The sequence below is a fragment of the Sinocyclocheilus anshuiensis genome, unplaced genomic scaffold, assembly GCF_001515605.1.
Source record: "Sinocyclocheilus anshuiensis isolate Anshui unplaced genomic scaffold, SAMN03320099.WGS_v1.1 scaffold23, whole genome shotgun sequence".
NCBI classification, from domain to species: domain Eukaryota; kingdom Metazoa; phylum Chordata; class Actinopteri; order Cypriniformes; family Cyprinidae; genus Sinocyclocheilus; species Sinocyclocheilus anshuiensis.
Window position 1 is genome coordinate 1,419,974 of NW_015552545.1, and position 12,642 is coordinate 1,432,615.

General features: G+C 35.1%; 1 protein-coding gene across 1 annotated transcript in view; it reads right to left on the reverse strand.

The window, feature by feature from the left end:
• dlgap1a (discs, large (Drosophila) homolog-associated protein 1a) overlaps nt 1–10,011 on the reverse strand; it is a 142,522-nt gene extending 132,511 nt beyond the window's left edge. The window contains exon 1 of the mRNA XM_016454553.1: nt 9,847–10,011. The gene's annotated coding sequence lies outside the window, so the exon portion shown is untranslated. The remainder of the gene's footprint in view (nt 1–9,846) is intronic.
• Between the last annotated feature and the right edge of the window lie 2,631 nt (nt 10,012–12,642).

Here is a 12,642-nt window from a genome sequence, read left to right on the forward strand (position 1 = left end):
GATAACATGGGCGTTTGAGAGCATTTTTCAAGCACAATGTTTCCAGATGAACCATGTCATTTGATGTGCGCCGCTGACAGGAATATCTCATTGATGCTAATTTCTAGCAGTGCAGCTTGATCTGCAAAGTAACAAATCCATTAAACAGGAGGAGTTCACTCCAGTCCACAGAGTATACAATTCTCTGGAATGTCTACTGAAAGACCACAGTAATGGACTTAAGACTATATGCTTGATGCCAATCTGTCCTTGACTCATTGCCCTTGTGTCTTTCTTTGTCATGATGCTGGCAGGCCAAATGTCAGTCTAGTATTCGGTAGCAGAGGTTACCTGGAACAGGCAGGGTACCAGCTGCAGAAAAGACTGCTCAATTGTGACTGACCTGTCAAAACTAACTGTGTAGGATAACCATCTGCGCTTGTCTTATAATAGTTTTTTTAAAGGAATAGTCTGGGTTTAATACAAGTTAATTTCAATCAAGGGGGGTGGGTACAATGCTTCATTGGCATGGCAACACAACACTATAAACCTAAAAACATCTAAAAAAAATTAAACTGCTTTATAGCTCAAATAATACACAAGTTTTAATAAAACGACGAATGAAAGTGCTTCACCATATATATATATATATATATATATATATATATATATATATATGTGTGTGTGTGTGTGTGTGTGTGATACAGTTTGTACAGTATAAAAACCATTACGCCTATGGAATGTCCCCATAAAACATGGAAACACAACATGTGTGTGTGTGTGTGTGTGTGTGTGTGTGTAAATACAAAACCTCAAAATAATATATATAAAATCAGCTAACCACTAATCAACAGAACTTCCAACTAAATAATATGATACACACAGTATATATGCATATAGTACCACATCAGTTTAGGGCTGGGCGATATGACAATATTATCGTTTATTAGTGGTTCAACGGATCACAAATCTCACGGTACGGATCACATTACGGTTTCTGACCCATGGATCGGATCATTTTTCGGATCAGCAAGAAAAGAAAACTTTCAATTTAACTTGCTTTCCATTTATTACTTAAAGCGAAGTACTTCTTTGATACCACAGCAAATACTACTAGATTAACTAAGAAAGTTTAAACATGATTAAAGAGACAAGAGAACAGCCAGTAAAAATAAGAACAAATACACAAATTACAAGCATAGATAAATACAAAAGAATATGTTACAAATAAAATAAGGTTGGTAGTATTCAAATACAGAAATTTTGTAATTAGGGAAAATAACACTGCAGAGTGTCCACTGTATAAATTAAATATAGATTTTTATCACAGCTGTTTTGTTGTTTGATGATCATTAATGACAGCAGCAGTATTTATAGGCCGCTGTCCCTTTAAGACCTGATGCACGGATCCGATATAATGATACACATCACATCCGATTTCTTTCTCAGCTGTTTTCATTCACTTGAGACATAACTGACTGCGTTTACCTGAATGATTGTCGAGATGGGTATTTTGTCATAATTTTATGTGTATGTGTCTGTTCAGAGGATTCAGAAGAGGATTCAGCTCGGTGTTTGCGCGCCATCTGAAACGTACGGATCACGGATCAACTACGATCCGTTTAACCACTATCGTTTACCGACGATGTCTCGTAAGTATCGCGATGTCGATGTCAACAGTCAGGTAACAGACGATTATTGACATTTTCGGAAACAATATGACAAATGATAAACCTAATTTGCAAAAGATATTTTACATAGCCCCATAGTCACCATACAGGTCTTTTTGCATGCAAGAATGAAATAATTTAGCTGGAGGGTTGGGAATCGAAAAGCTATTCCACATTCGGATAGATGCGGAAGGTCAGGAATCAAATTACTTGTTATGAAATTACATTTTGATTCTGCTTCTCGATTCCTGTTTGCGCATTTATTGTGATTTCAAATGATTCAACTGCAAGAAGACGAAATAGAACTCACTTCTGTACTTGCGCGCTGTTTTCTCCACACACACGCAAAGCGCATGCACATATATACGCGAACACTGGACTGAGCTCACTTTCTCGCATTTTTACACATTCGAATAGACAAATAAACAGAATTATATCAAAATATCCCATAAATACAATCGGTTATGTCTTAAGAACGTAAAGAGTTGAGACAGGAAACGAGGGTGTATTGGATGCGTGCATTGACAGCAGCCGCTGCCGCCAGTCATTAATGTTCAAAGAACAAAAGAAAAGAAAATCCCTCACTGATCTTGACTGAATCACTTTTGTAACCTCAGTTTATATTTTATTTGCCTGTTGTTCAGTGCTGACTGAACAGCGCTAATAGCAACGTGCATCTGTGTATGCGATTATTTTGGAGATGCGTTCCAATATAATTTATCCTTATTTAGGGTATAGGCCTATTCTATTTTGATCTGCAGTTTAATAAAAGTTAAACAGAAAAAATACAAATAGTAGTACTGCATGTGTTTCTGAATATTTATTTAAACAGACTGTATAATGATGAAAAACCACAAACATGAGCTTTAATTAAAATACGTAAATTCCTTCAGCGCACATTTCAGTGCAATATTTTTAAACAGTGTATACAATATAATTATGTTTTATTAAGCTGAGATATAGCACTATAAATTCTTAATTCATTTGGGTCCCACTTTATATTAAGTGGCCTTAACTACTATGTACTTACATCGAAAATAAGTACAATGTACTTATTGTGTTCATATTGTATTGCAAAACACTTCTGCTGCTATTGAGGTGGGATATGGGTAAGGTTAGGGACAGGTTTGGTGGTATGGGTAGGTTTAAGGGTGGGCTAAGGTGTAAGGGATGGGTCATCATTGTAAATATGCAGGTATTCTTAAAATATAAGTACAATGTAAAAACATGTATGTACACAATAAGTGCATTGTACCAAATGATTAATTCAAATGTAAGTACATAGTTGTTAAGGCCACTTAATATAAAGTGGGTCCTTCATTTGCAACAAAACTATAAAGTTTTGTTGCAAACGGATGAAGACATTAGTATTCTCAGCTCGCCCCTCAACATGCATGCGTTTGGAGTTTCGGCAGCCCAACACTGAATATTATATTGTGGGCGTTGTATTTTGATTAATAAAATAAAAATTATAAAAATTACAATACAAAAATGAAATTTAAATTACCCTGCTTCTAAATAAATAGAGCAGTTATTTTTATTTAGTTAAAAATGGGCCAAAAGAGACCTCCGAACTAGTAGGCTACCAGAAAGGAAAAAAAAAAAACCTTAATGTTTTTGCTCAGAATTAGTTTTTAATCCCTGCATGATTTTAGTCATACATGATAAATATCAAAAAGAAAGAGTAACATCAGAAGGCAATAGGCATATTTTATTCAAGAAATTACTATACGACATCAACATGCATTTATCATTCATACAATCGCCGCCAGAATGTCCAACTTCACCATGATGAACTAAAAACTGGGTTCTATTATTTTTCCTCAACAGTTCTCCTCACAACATGAAATTCATTTCAAACTCAAATTTGATAAGAACAGAGTGGAAAATATTAGCAACACCAAAATAACAGCAAAGCTAATGTTTTCTGTTAGTTTAAGCACAAACTAAGAAAAGTAAAACCAAACTTTGTGGCAATAATTAAGACCAAACTGAACATGGTGTGTGTTTATGGTGCATGTCGGCAATGTTGTCGATATATTGCGGTATTTTTTAAGGCGATTATCGATAAGATATTTTTGACATATCACCCAGCCCTACATCAGTTATCACCAAAATTTAGATTTTTTTAAATTTATTGGTATTCATTCCTCATGCTCGCTGAACCACTATTTCACAGATTGCAATAATGATCCAATCCTAAACTCTTTAGTATTTGCTTATTTAAATCCAAATGGCGACTTCTTTTCTTTCTTCTACTTTTTAATTTTTTTTGGCCAGGCAGTGTACATATGTCCACTAGTAATAACACTGTTAAATGTAATGATTAGCAAATCTCAAAATGAGATGTCATAGAGAGACTAGTGTTCTATGAACATTGCCTTTTTTAATCGACCCTATAAAGGCATCTCTCTGGGCAAGTCAATTTTCAGCCTGAGGGAGTGTGAAAGACAGCTGCTAAGCTATCAAAGTAAAGCAAGCTAGCACGTTTCCATTCAATTCTCATCCTACTGCTTCAAAAGACTTAAACATAGTCCTGGACACTGAGTGTTACCAGCACATTGTTTTGTCTCCTGCAATGGGACTACTGCCCTACATGCGACCTATTAGTGCGAGGCCTGGAGAAAGTAGAGTACTCAGCGGGGCAGGCCTGGGGCAGGTGTATGTGTGTGTGTTTCAACAATACAGCAATGAGAGAATGAGAAAGGGGGTTGATGTGCTAGACTGTGAGAACGTGCAGAGGTGTTGGTGAAACTCGAATGGGGATACTCGCTGTTGGGGATTTGAGCCAACTGTTCAATTTCATCAATTTCAGCAGAGCAATTTTTGCTTTAATGATGTACAAAATGGTTTAGCTTGTTGAAATACTGTATATTAACCTAATATTTTACAAATAATACAAAAATAATTTCAAATAATACAAATAAAATGCACTGAAATGTAACATTTTTCATTTTACACCAAATAAATATATCTGCACAATATATCTGTGCCATATCAGTTACTGGCCAATATAAATTTTTTTATTTTTTTTTAATGGTGTTCTTTTGAACTTTCTATTTACTAAAGAATCCTAAAAAAACGTGTAATGGTTTCCACAAAAATGTTAAAGGGGTCCTATTATGCTTTTTCACTTTTTCAACTTTAGTTAGTCTGTAATGTTGCTGTTTGAGCATAAAAAAGATCTGCAAAGTTACAAAGCTCAAAGTCCAATTCAAAAGGAGATATTTTATTTAACAGAAATCACTTTTCAAAAACTACAACGAACGACTCGTTTGGACTACAACACATATTTTCCGGGATTTGTGATATCACAAATATCGACGAATGGGACGAGACCTGGTTGAGCTGCACTAGAGAAGGCAACGAGTATGTGTCGGAGACACTATGTCGGAGACACGCTAGCTTTCCCAAGGCAGACAAACTTAGAGTGGTTACAATCATCCCGGTTTAAATTGCGCTCAAATAGATTTGATTTTAAAGCAAAATGTACACTGAAGCTCGCAGGCGGCTATGGTAAGGGGCATGACATTTCCTGACCAGGCGCCCAGTGGTGCCAATCACAACACACACTGGCCCAGCTAACCAATCACAGCACATTTCGTATTTCAGAAGGCGGGCCTTCATTTTAAACAGGAACTATTCGAGCCGTTCATGCCAGACTGGGGAGAGAGGTGTAATGTAAAATATGTGAAAAACAATTTGTTTTTCGAACAACCTAGTATGAGAGCCTGTTCTAGTACACCCCCAAAACAAAATCAAGACTTTGTAAAACAGCATAATAGGACCCCTTTTTAAGCATCACAGCTGATTTTAGCATTGATAATAATAAGAAATGTTTTTGAGCACCAAATCTGCATATTAGAATGATTTCTGAAGCATCATGTGACACTAAAAACTGGAGCAATGGCTGCTGAAGATTCAGCTTTGCCATCACAGGAGTAAATTACATTTTAAAATATACTGAAAAAAAAAAAGAAAATTGTAATAATATTTCACAATATTTCTGTTTTTACTGTAGTTTTTTTTTTTTTTTTTTTTTAAAAAATGACTTCAAAATTGGTAAAGAGGATGCAGTTCTAACAGAAATTAGTGATTTGTTCCATAGACTAGGACCAGCAACATAAGCATTGTGCTTTGGTACTTTTAATATGAAACAAAGTCTCGGAGTTCAAATTTTGTCCATTGTATTGCAGTATTTAAACAATAAATGCAGTTTTGGCGCTTTTTAATGGTGAGTGACAGATCGCTGGAGCGCCTCGATCAATAGACGCGGCAGCGCAGGACGCACGTTAACTAATAATCTCCTCCACATTAATACCAGTTTCAGCACAAAATAAACATAACTAAACATCCTAAGTTAAGTTAAAAGAAAGAGTACAACTTTACAATCCGTATCCTGTCTCATGTAATCGCTCAATCAGTGTTTCAGCCACGCAAAGACGTCAATAATGACTTGTAAACAATGTGTCATGTAACGTCACATTTAGAAAAAACATATACGGTGACCATAAACTCATTAGTTAGATAGAAAAATAAACTGTAGAGAGGGGCATTTTGCTAAAAAGATGCACCATATAACATATTCATTATAATTTTTACTGTTCTTCAATGTTTAATTTATATTTGAATAAATCCATACATTTTTTATGACACCATTTAAATGTTTATATAAAAAAAAATAACGAAATGAAGTAGAAATATTATGTAATTGTAACTTTATTATTTAAAAAACTTAATTAAGTGTAATTTTAGCAGTTGTATAGCCTACAAATCAGTCAGTTTTAACCTTCAATATTATAGTAATGTAGTACCAACTGACTCTTATGTATATTTTTATTCCTTGAAAATTTGGCAAGTACTGTACCTGATATATGTCGAAAATAACTGATATTGAATCGAATCGGTAATCGAATCGAGCTTATAAATGAGAATCGAATCCAATCATAAAATTTGTGTCAAAACCCAGCCCTTCTTATCTCAAACGTTTGAATGATACTGCGTCTTGGCTTAGTTAAATTTGATATTTAATTTTCTATTTTCCATATTTTTACACTTGAATTACTTTTGCTTTCATCTAAAAGTTTAATTCATCAATAGCCTACTGTTAAAAGCAAATCTAAAAGTAAATATGCATTTAAAAATATTTTTTATTATTTTAATTTAAAAAATAGAACATTTTAATACCAGTGCATGCCTATTCTACATATTCACGTATTACAGTACGTGTCATACATATAAGAATATCCATACATGCTAATCACATGGAACATTGAGTTTTAATGATTCACCTCCTTTTGAGTGACGTAACAGCAGTGCTATACAAGGCACAGCATTTTTCAGTGAATCATCCTTCCACCTCCGCAGCATAAATACCACCTGTTTCAGAGTGCAGAGGGCCTGCAAACCTCTGAAAATCACACAGCTATCCTCATTAAGATGCAAACTCCCAGTCTTGCAGCTAATTCTGCACCATATACTTACACCCTTCCTCCACAACATCCAGTGTTATTAGCATTATTTAAGGCACTGTGCTAAATAGAAGAGAAGAGAACTCAGACTGTCCTCAGCTGAATCATGAGGGACAGTTCTTTGAAGAAATACAAGCTTATATTTTCCAATAATTTGACATTAATCCGATCATAAATCTCCTCAGGCTGGAAGGATATATTTTTTTTTATCCCCATCAAAAAAAGTAGCTCTTGATTAAAGTGTATTAACAGGGGATAATTTAAAATATTGTTTCTTCTAAATGTGCACATTAGAGAGCCACTCAAATAAAAATAAAAAAGTCAAGCCTAAGTGAACTGCATTACAAGATTAAAACATTAACAATTTATAACAATCAGAGATCAGAGGGCATTTAGAACAGCAGTGCATATCAAGTTCTGCGAGCGGGGTTTCTAAACCTTGTGAAATAACTGCATAAAAGTGTGTCGGCTCAACTGGCTTGAGTAAAATGAGACTATCAAATCAAGAGTCAAATTCTGTTATGATGATCACCTCCTCACACACTGGCCTTCTTGTCCTCCGCCATCTCGCACATCATTCTGCGCCATTGTGTCTGACTAAACTCCACATAACTGATTTTGGTGGAACTGCTTAATGGCTAATAAAATGAACACAGCCTTAACGGTGAGGCAAATCATGGTCTGAAATTCAAGGTGCCCTTTGAGCGTATTATTTTACAGTGATCACTGCCTTTAATTGAGCTTTACGGAACACTTCCTAATTAGATTATTTCACTCCTATTACCAAACTAAGCCATCATCAAAGCATGCCCAGTGATACTAGTCTGGACAAGTGATACAGCTCAGCAGATGCAAGTCTTCCTGTTGGGATGGAAAACTGAGAAGAGACACCCAGGTGGGAATCTAATGATAACCATGTACTGCAAACTTCATGATCACATTGCTTTTTGAATGGTAAAATGTATTATTTTATATAAGTCTGTATATCCAGGTATATTTTAAATAAAAGCAAACCAGACGCTACTTCAAGCTTCACAGAAAAGCTGTTGAAAAATAAAATCACACTGTTCCAGGACACTTGACACAGTGGACTGACTCAGATCTAATAAATCTCTTATGCACCCACCTCCGCAGTTTGTCACTCTCTCTCTCCCAGTGAGAGAGTCTTGTGAGGGACACTGTCTTTCAGGATATAGCTTTCTGTCCTCCCCTAAGCATGACATCAAAACTAAATTACATTTATGTCAGACAGTAAGACGGTGACAGGCATAGACTTCTTTGTAGTTCAATAAACAACCAATTTATCAAAGTTTACATGTTGAAGAGGTTTAAATGCAGCCAGATTTGCGAGTACATTTAAGAGTACATTTTTTGTTTGTTGTTTTTATCTTTTCATTTAAAGTCCCCAACTTCCTGGCATGATCTTCAGTTTAACAATATAAAACTCTTGATCAATAGCAAAATCCCATGATGCTTCAAATATACTAGATACACTCTTAAAAATAAAGGTGCTTCACGATGCCATAGAAGAACCTTTTTGTCTAAATGGTTCCATAAAGAACCTTTAACATCTGAAGAACCTTTCTGTTTCACAAAAGGTTCTTTGTGGTGAAAGAAGGTTCTTCAGATTATAAAAAGGTAAGAAAGAGATGGTGATTTAAAGAACCTTTGACTGAATGCTTCTTTGTGGAACCAAAAATGGTTCTTCTATGGCATCGCTTGAAGAACCTTTTGAAGCACCTTTATTTTTAAGAGCCAAACCAAGATAAAGAAGGTAGAAAGAGATAATTAAATAAAAAATGAAATTCTGTCATCGTTTACTCCCCTGCATGTCATTCCAAACCTGTATGACTCTTTCTTCTAATCAAACAGTTTTGTAACCAAACTTCCATTGTATGGATAAAAAAAAAAAAGATACATTTTTCAAAATATCTTAATTTGTGTTCCACAAGTAAGTCATACACGTCTGGAACTAAATTAGAATTTTAATTTTTAGATGAACTTTCACTTGAATATTATTTATTTATTATTTATCTGTCCTTACAGTTATCATGCCATACATGTAATATTATTTATTTATTATGTAATATTATTTACTTATTATAACCGTCAAACTGAAGTGCATTCAAATCATGGCTATTATAATAAAAGTTGAGCCAAAGTCAGGCAAATATGTGGGCAAAATATTTCAATACAATAAAAAATAACAATAAAATAAAATTAGGAACTGGTGTAATTTCTTACTCAATAACCAGGTCAACTTGGCGAGTTAAGGAGAGACACCAATAAAACTCATATCATCTGTCATTTCAGCAGCTGTGTATGGTCTTACAGCACCAATACTTCCTCCCGCAACAGATGTTAGATGCAGGTGATTGCCAATAAATAAGCTTATTCGAAACAGACAATTCATCTAAAACATCTAATGTAGTCGAATTTGATTCTTCTTGATACATGTTGCTACCTGACTGTGTCACCGGTCTTTGTTCACTGTACATTCATAGAGACTGTAGCGCATCAGAGGCAGCAGAAATGAAGTGCTCAGCTATTTGAAACATCAACGTTACAATAAACGCGACAGGATTGACCGCGTCTGTGAAGCGGCACCACAGTGGCGTGGTGAATAAACGGATACCAGCAGAACACACGCGACGTGTTTCAGTCAATGCAATTTGCAACAATTGTGAACAAACCACAAACCGCATATCAGAATAATAAAACCTTACCTTAGAGGCTTTATCAGTCGCAATTCATAAAGACAGAGTGGTGAAGTAAATCCTCTGGCGTTTCTGAAATACAGACAGTGTATGGACGGGTGGTCGCTGAATATGATACTAGAGTCGGTCTGATCCGCACCTGACAGCGAGCCGTGGAGCTGCAGCGGAGGTACGTGTGCTGTTCAATGATGCCGGAGCACCGACAAAATGCGTCATGGAGTATGGCCAGTGGACTTTAGTGAGCTGATTCTGGGGCGGGGGGGATTTTAATCCTTTAAAATCTGAAATGTAGGCCTAATGTAAGGTTTGAAGTAACAATTGTCAGTTCTATTAATATTGCATACTTTTATACCTAATAATTTTAGCATGTATGTGTACATCTCTCATTCGATTAGCCTACTACAATATCATCATTATACCCGTTCTGATCAGTATCTGCATTAGTTAGGCCTATAGGTAGACTGCTAATACAACTCTAAATACATTGGCCTGGGAAATGACATTTGGATTTTAATCTGTGCACAATGCTGTTAAACCCTTGACATATTGGCTCATAAACCCATCAGCATAATACTCTAGCGTTGTTCTGGCACTCTAGTTAAGTGGTAATCCAAGCCAGGTTTTAGGTTTTGCCAACCGGATACGCTACATCACAAACCATCGTTGTATTACGTAGTCACAGCGCCTAACTTTAATTCCAAGAATCAAGCTGATAATTTTAGCATTCATCTTTTTTTATCCTTTAGTGTTGCAGCATAGAGTTATTGTCATCAATTACGTTACATGCAGACCAGATGTTTTAAAGCCTGAATTAACATTTTCTTTTGCAAAATGTAAAATTATATATTCCTATGGGATGAAATGCGGTTGACCACCATAATTCAGTTTGCCTAGCATGAATTAAAGTCAAGGCAAAATAATAATAATAATAATAATAATAATAATAATAAATAATAATAATATTCTACAATATGGATTATTATACTTTTTGATTTAATAGATATATGGTAACAAGGAAACAATTAAATAATGGCGATTGCCATAACATTCTAGTACAGTTTTGCCCTTTTTCAGAATTTGTACCAGTAATATTTGGTTTACAGTGCAGATCGTTAACCACTAAGATGCCAACACTCAAAAACATCGTAAATGAACTTAAAAAAAGGAATAATTCACAGCACTTGCATTAAGCTCGCCCTTTGAAATTAAAATAATAATAACAATAATAATAAATAAAGAAAAATACACCAACATATCTTGCTAACGATACAGAATCTCTGCAAGACATGTCAGACTTGGCATCAACATAACATTAATTATAAGGAGCCATCCAATTAGGTCACATTGTTCCCTCTTAAAGAGTCAGAGATGGCTGAATGGAGCATATCAGGGGTTGTGATGCTGCTTGTGAAAGGGGGGAACCCTGCTGCGCAGTCTGTCTGTAGAAGGTCAAAATGATCTGGCCTTTTCACAGAGCCCATGTCACTTGCATCCAACCATGGAAGTGAATAGCACCAAATAAGAGGTTTGATAAGCTCCTTTTGCTGCTTCCATTCTTGTTCTTAGTTAGACTCAGCATGCATTTGATCCTGCGGAGGCAAATTTACATCCGTGGCATGAAAGGAGCTCATTTTCTTCCTTTTCATTGCTGATTCATATTGTAGCATTCACATAGCAGCTTGATGAGCTTTCTCCTTTCTCACATTGAAAGTCAAACTCTGCCCCATGCCACAAAAGCACTCTTTAAAACGCTTTAAAAAAGCGTAAGAGTATAATATTTATGTTACAAACGACAAGGCCATCATTAATCTGTAAGAATTAACCATCATATTTTTTAATCATTTGATCTTTTATACTGAGAATATTTATTTATGCATCGCATATCTTGATAATTGCTATTATTTATAATTATTTGTTTGTATTGTCTGTTGAAAAAATCATTAACTTAATTTTAATCATTTTATAATTCACATAAATCTATATAGTATAACCCGCTCTTAAAAACACCTGAATTGTTGTACTGCATCAAACTGATAAAAAAAAAATATATATATAAAAATAACTGAGATACACCATTACTAATTTAACGACTGACTAACCTAACTCTAAGTTTACTAATCATTAGTCTAATTATGAACAGATGTATCAGAGTTTATTTATACATAGATATTTATATTTAGATATTTAGAGATAGATAGACAGACAGACAGACCATAAACTGACAACGCCACGTGCTGTTATATGAAACATGATTCTTCTCTGACACCTAGTGGTCTGAATCATCAATTACACATTTAAGGCATCAGTGGCCAGTTGCATAAACTTTTTTGAACAAGTCTTAAAAGTTAGTCATCTTTTTTTTTTCAGTTACATAAAAATGTAGATCTAATTTAAATCCGAAAAGTAAAATGGATTACCACAGAGTTTGTAATCCGTAAACTCTGGCCGTATAGATCCACTTGCCTGCAGAGTTTAGCTCCAACCTTGATCAAACTCACCTGCCTGTAACTTTCTAGCAATCCTGAAGACCTTTAGCTTGTTCAGGTGTGTTTGATTAGAGTTAGAGCTAAACTCACCTCGAGGGCCAGAGTTGAGAACCCCTGGATTACCACTTGGTTAACTGCTAACTAGTCAAACTAGCTCTTAAAACAGTGGTTCTCAACTCCAGTCCTGGAGAACTACTGCTCTGCACATTGTGTATGCCTTCCTTATTTAACGCAACTGATTCAGATCAGACACAGTTTTAGGGACAAATTATCACAATAAATTATCACAAAATTATTGTAATATATTAGAATATTCTTA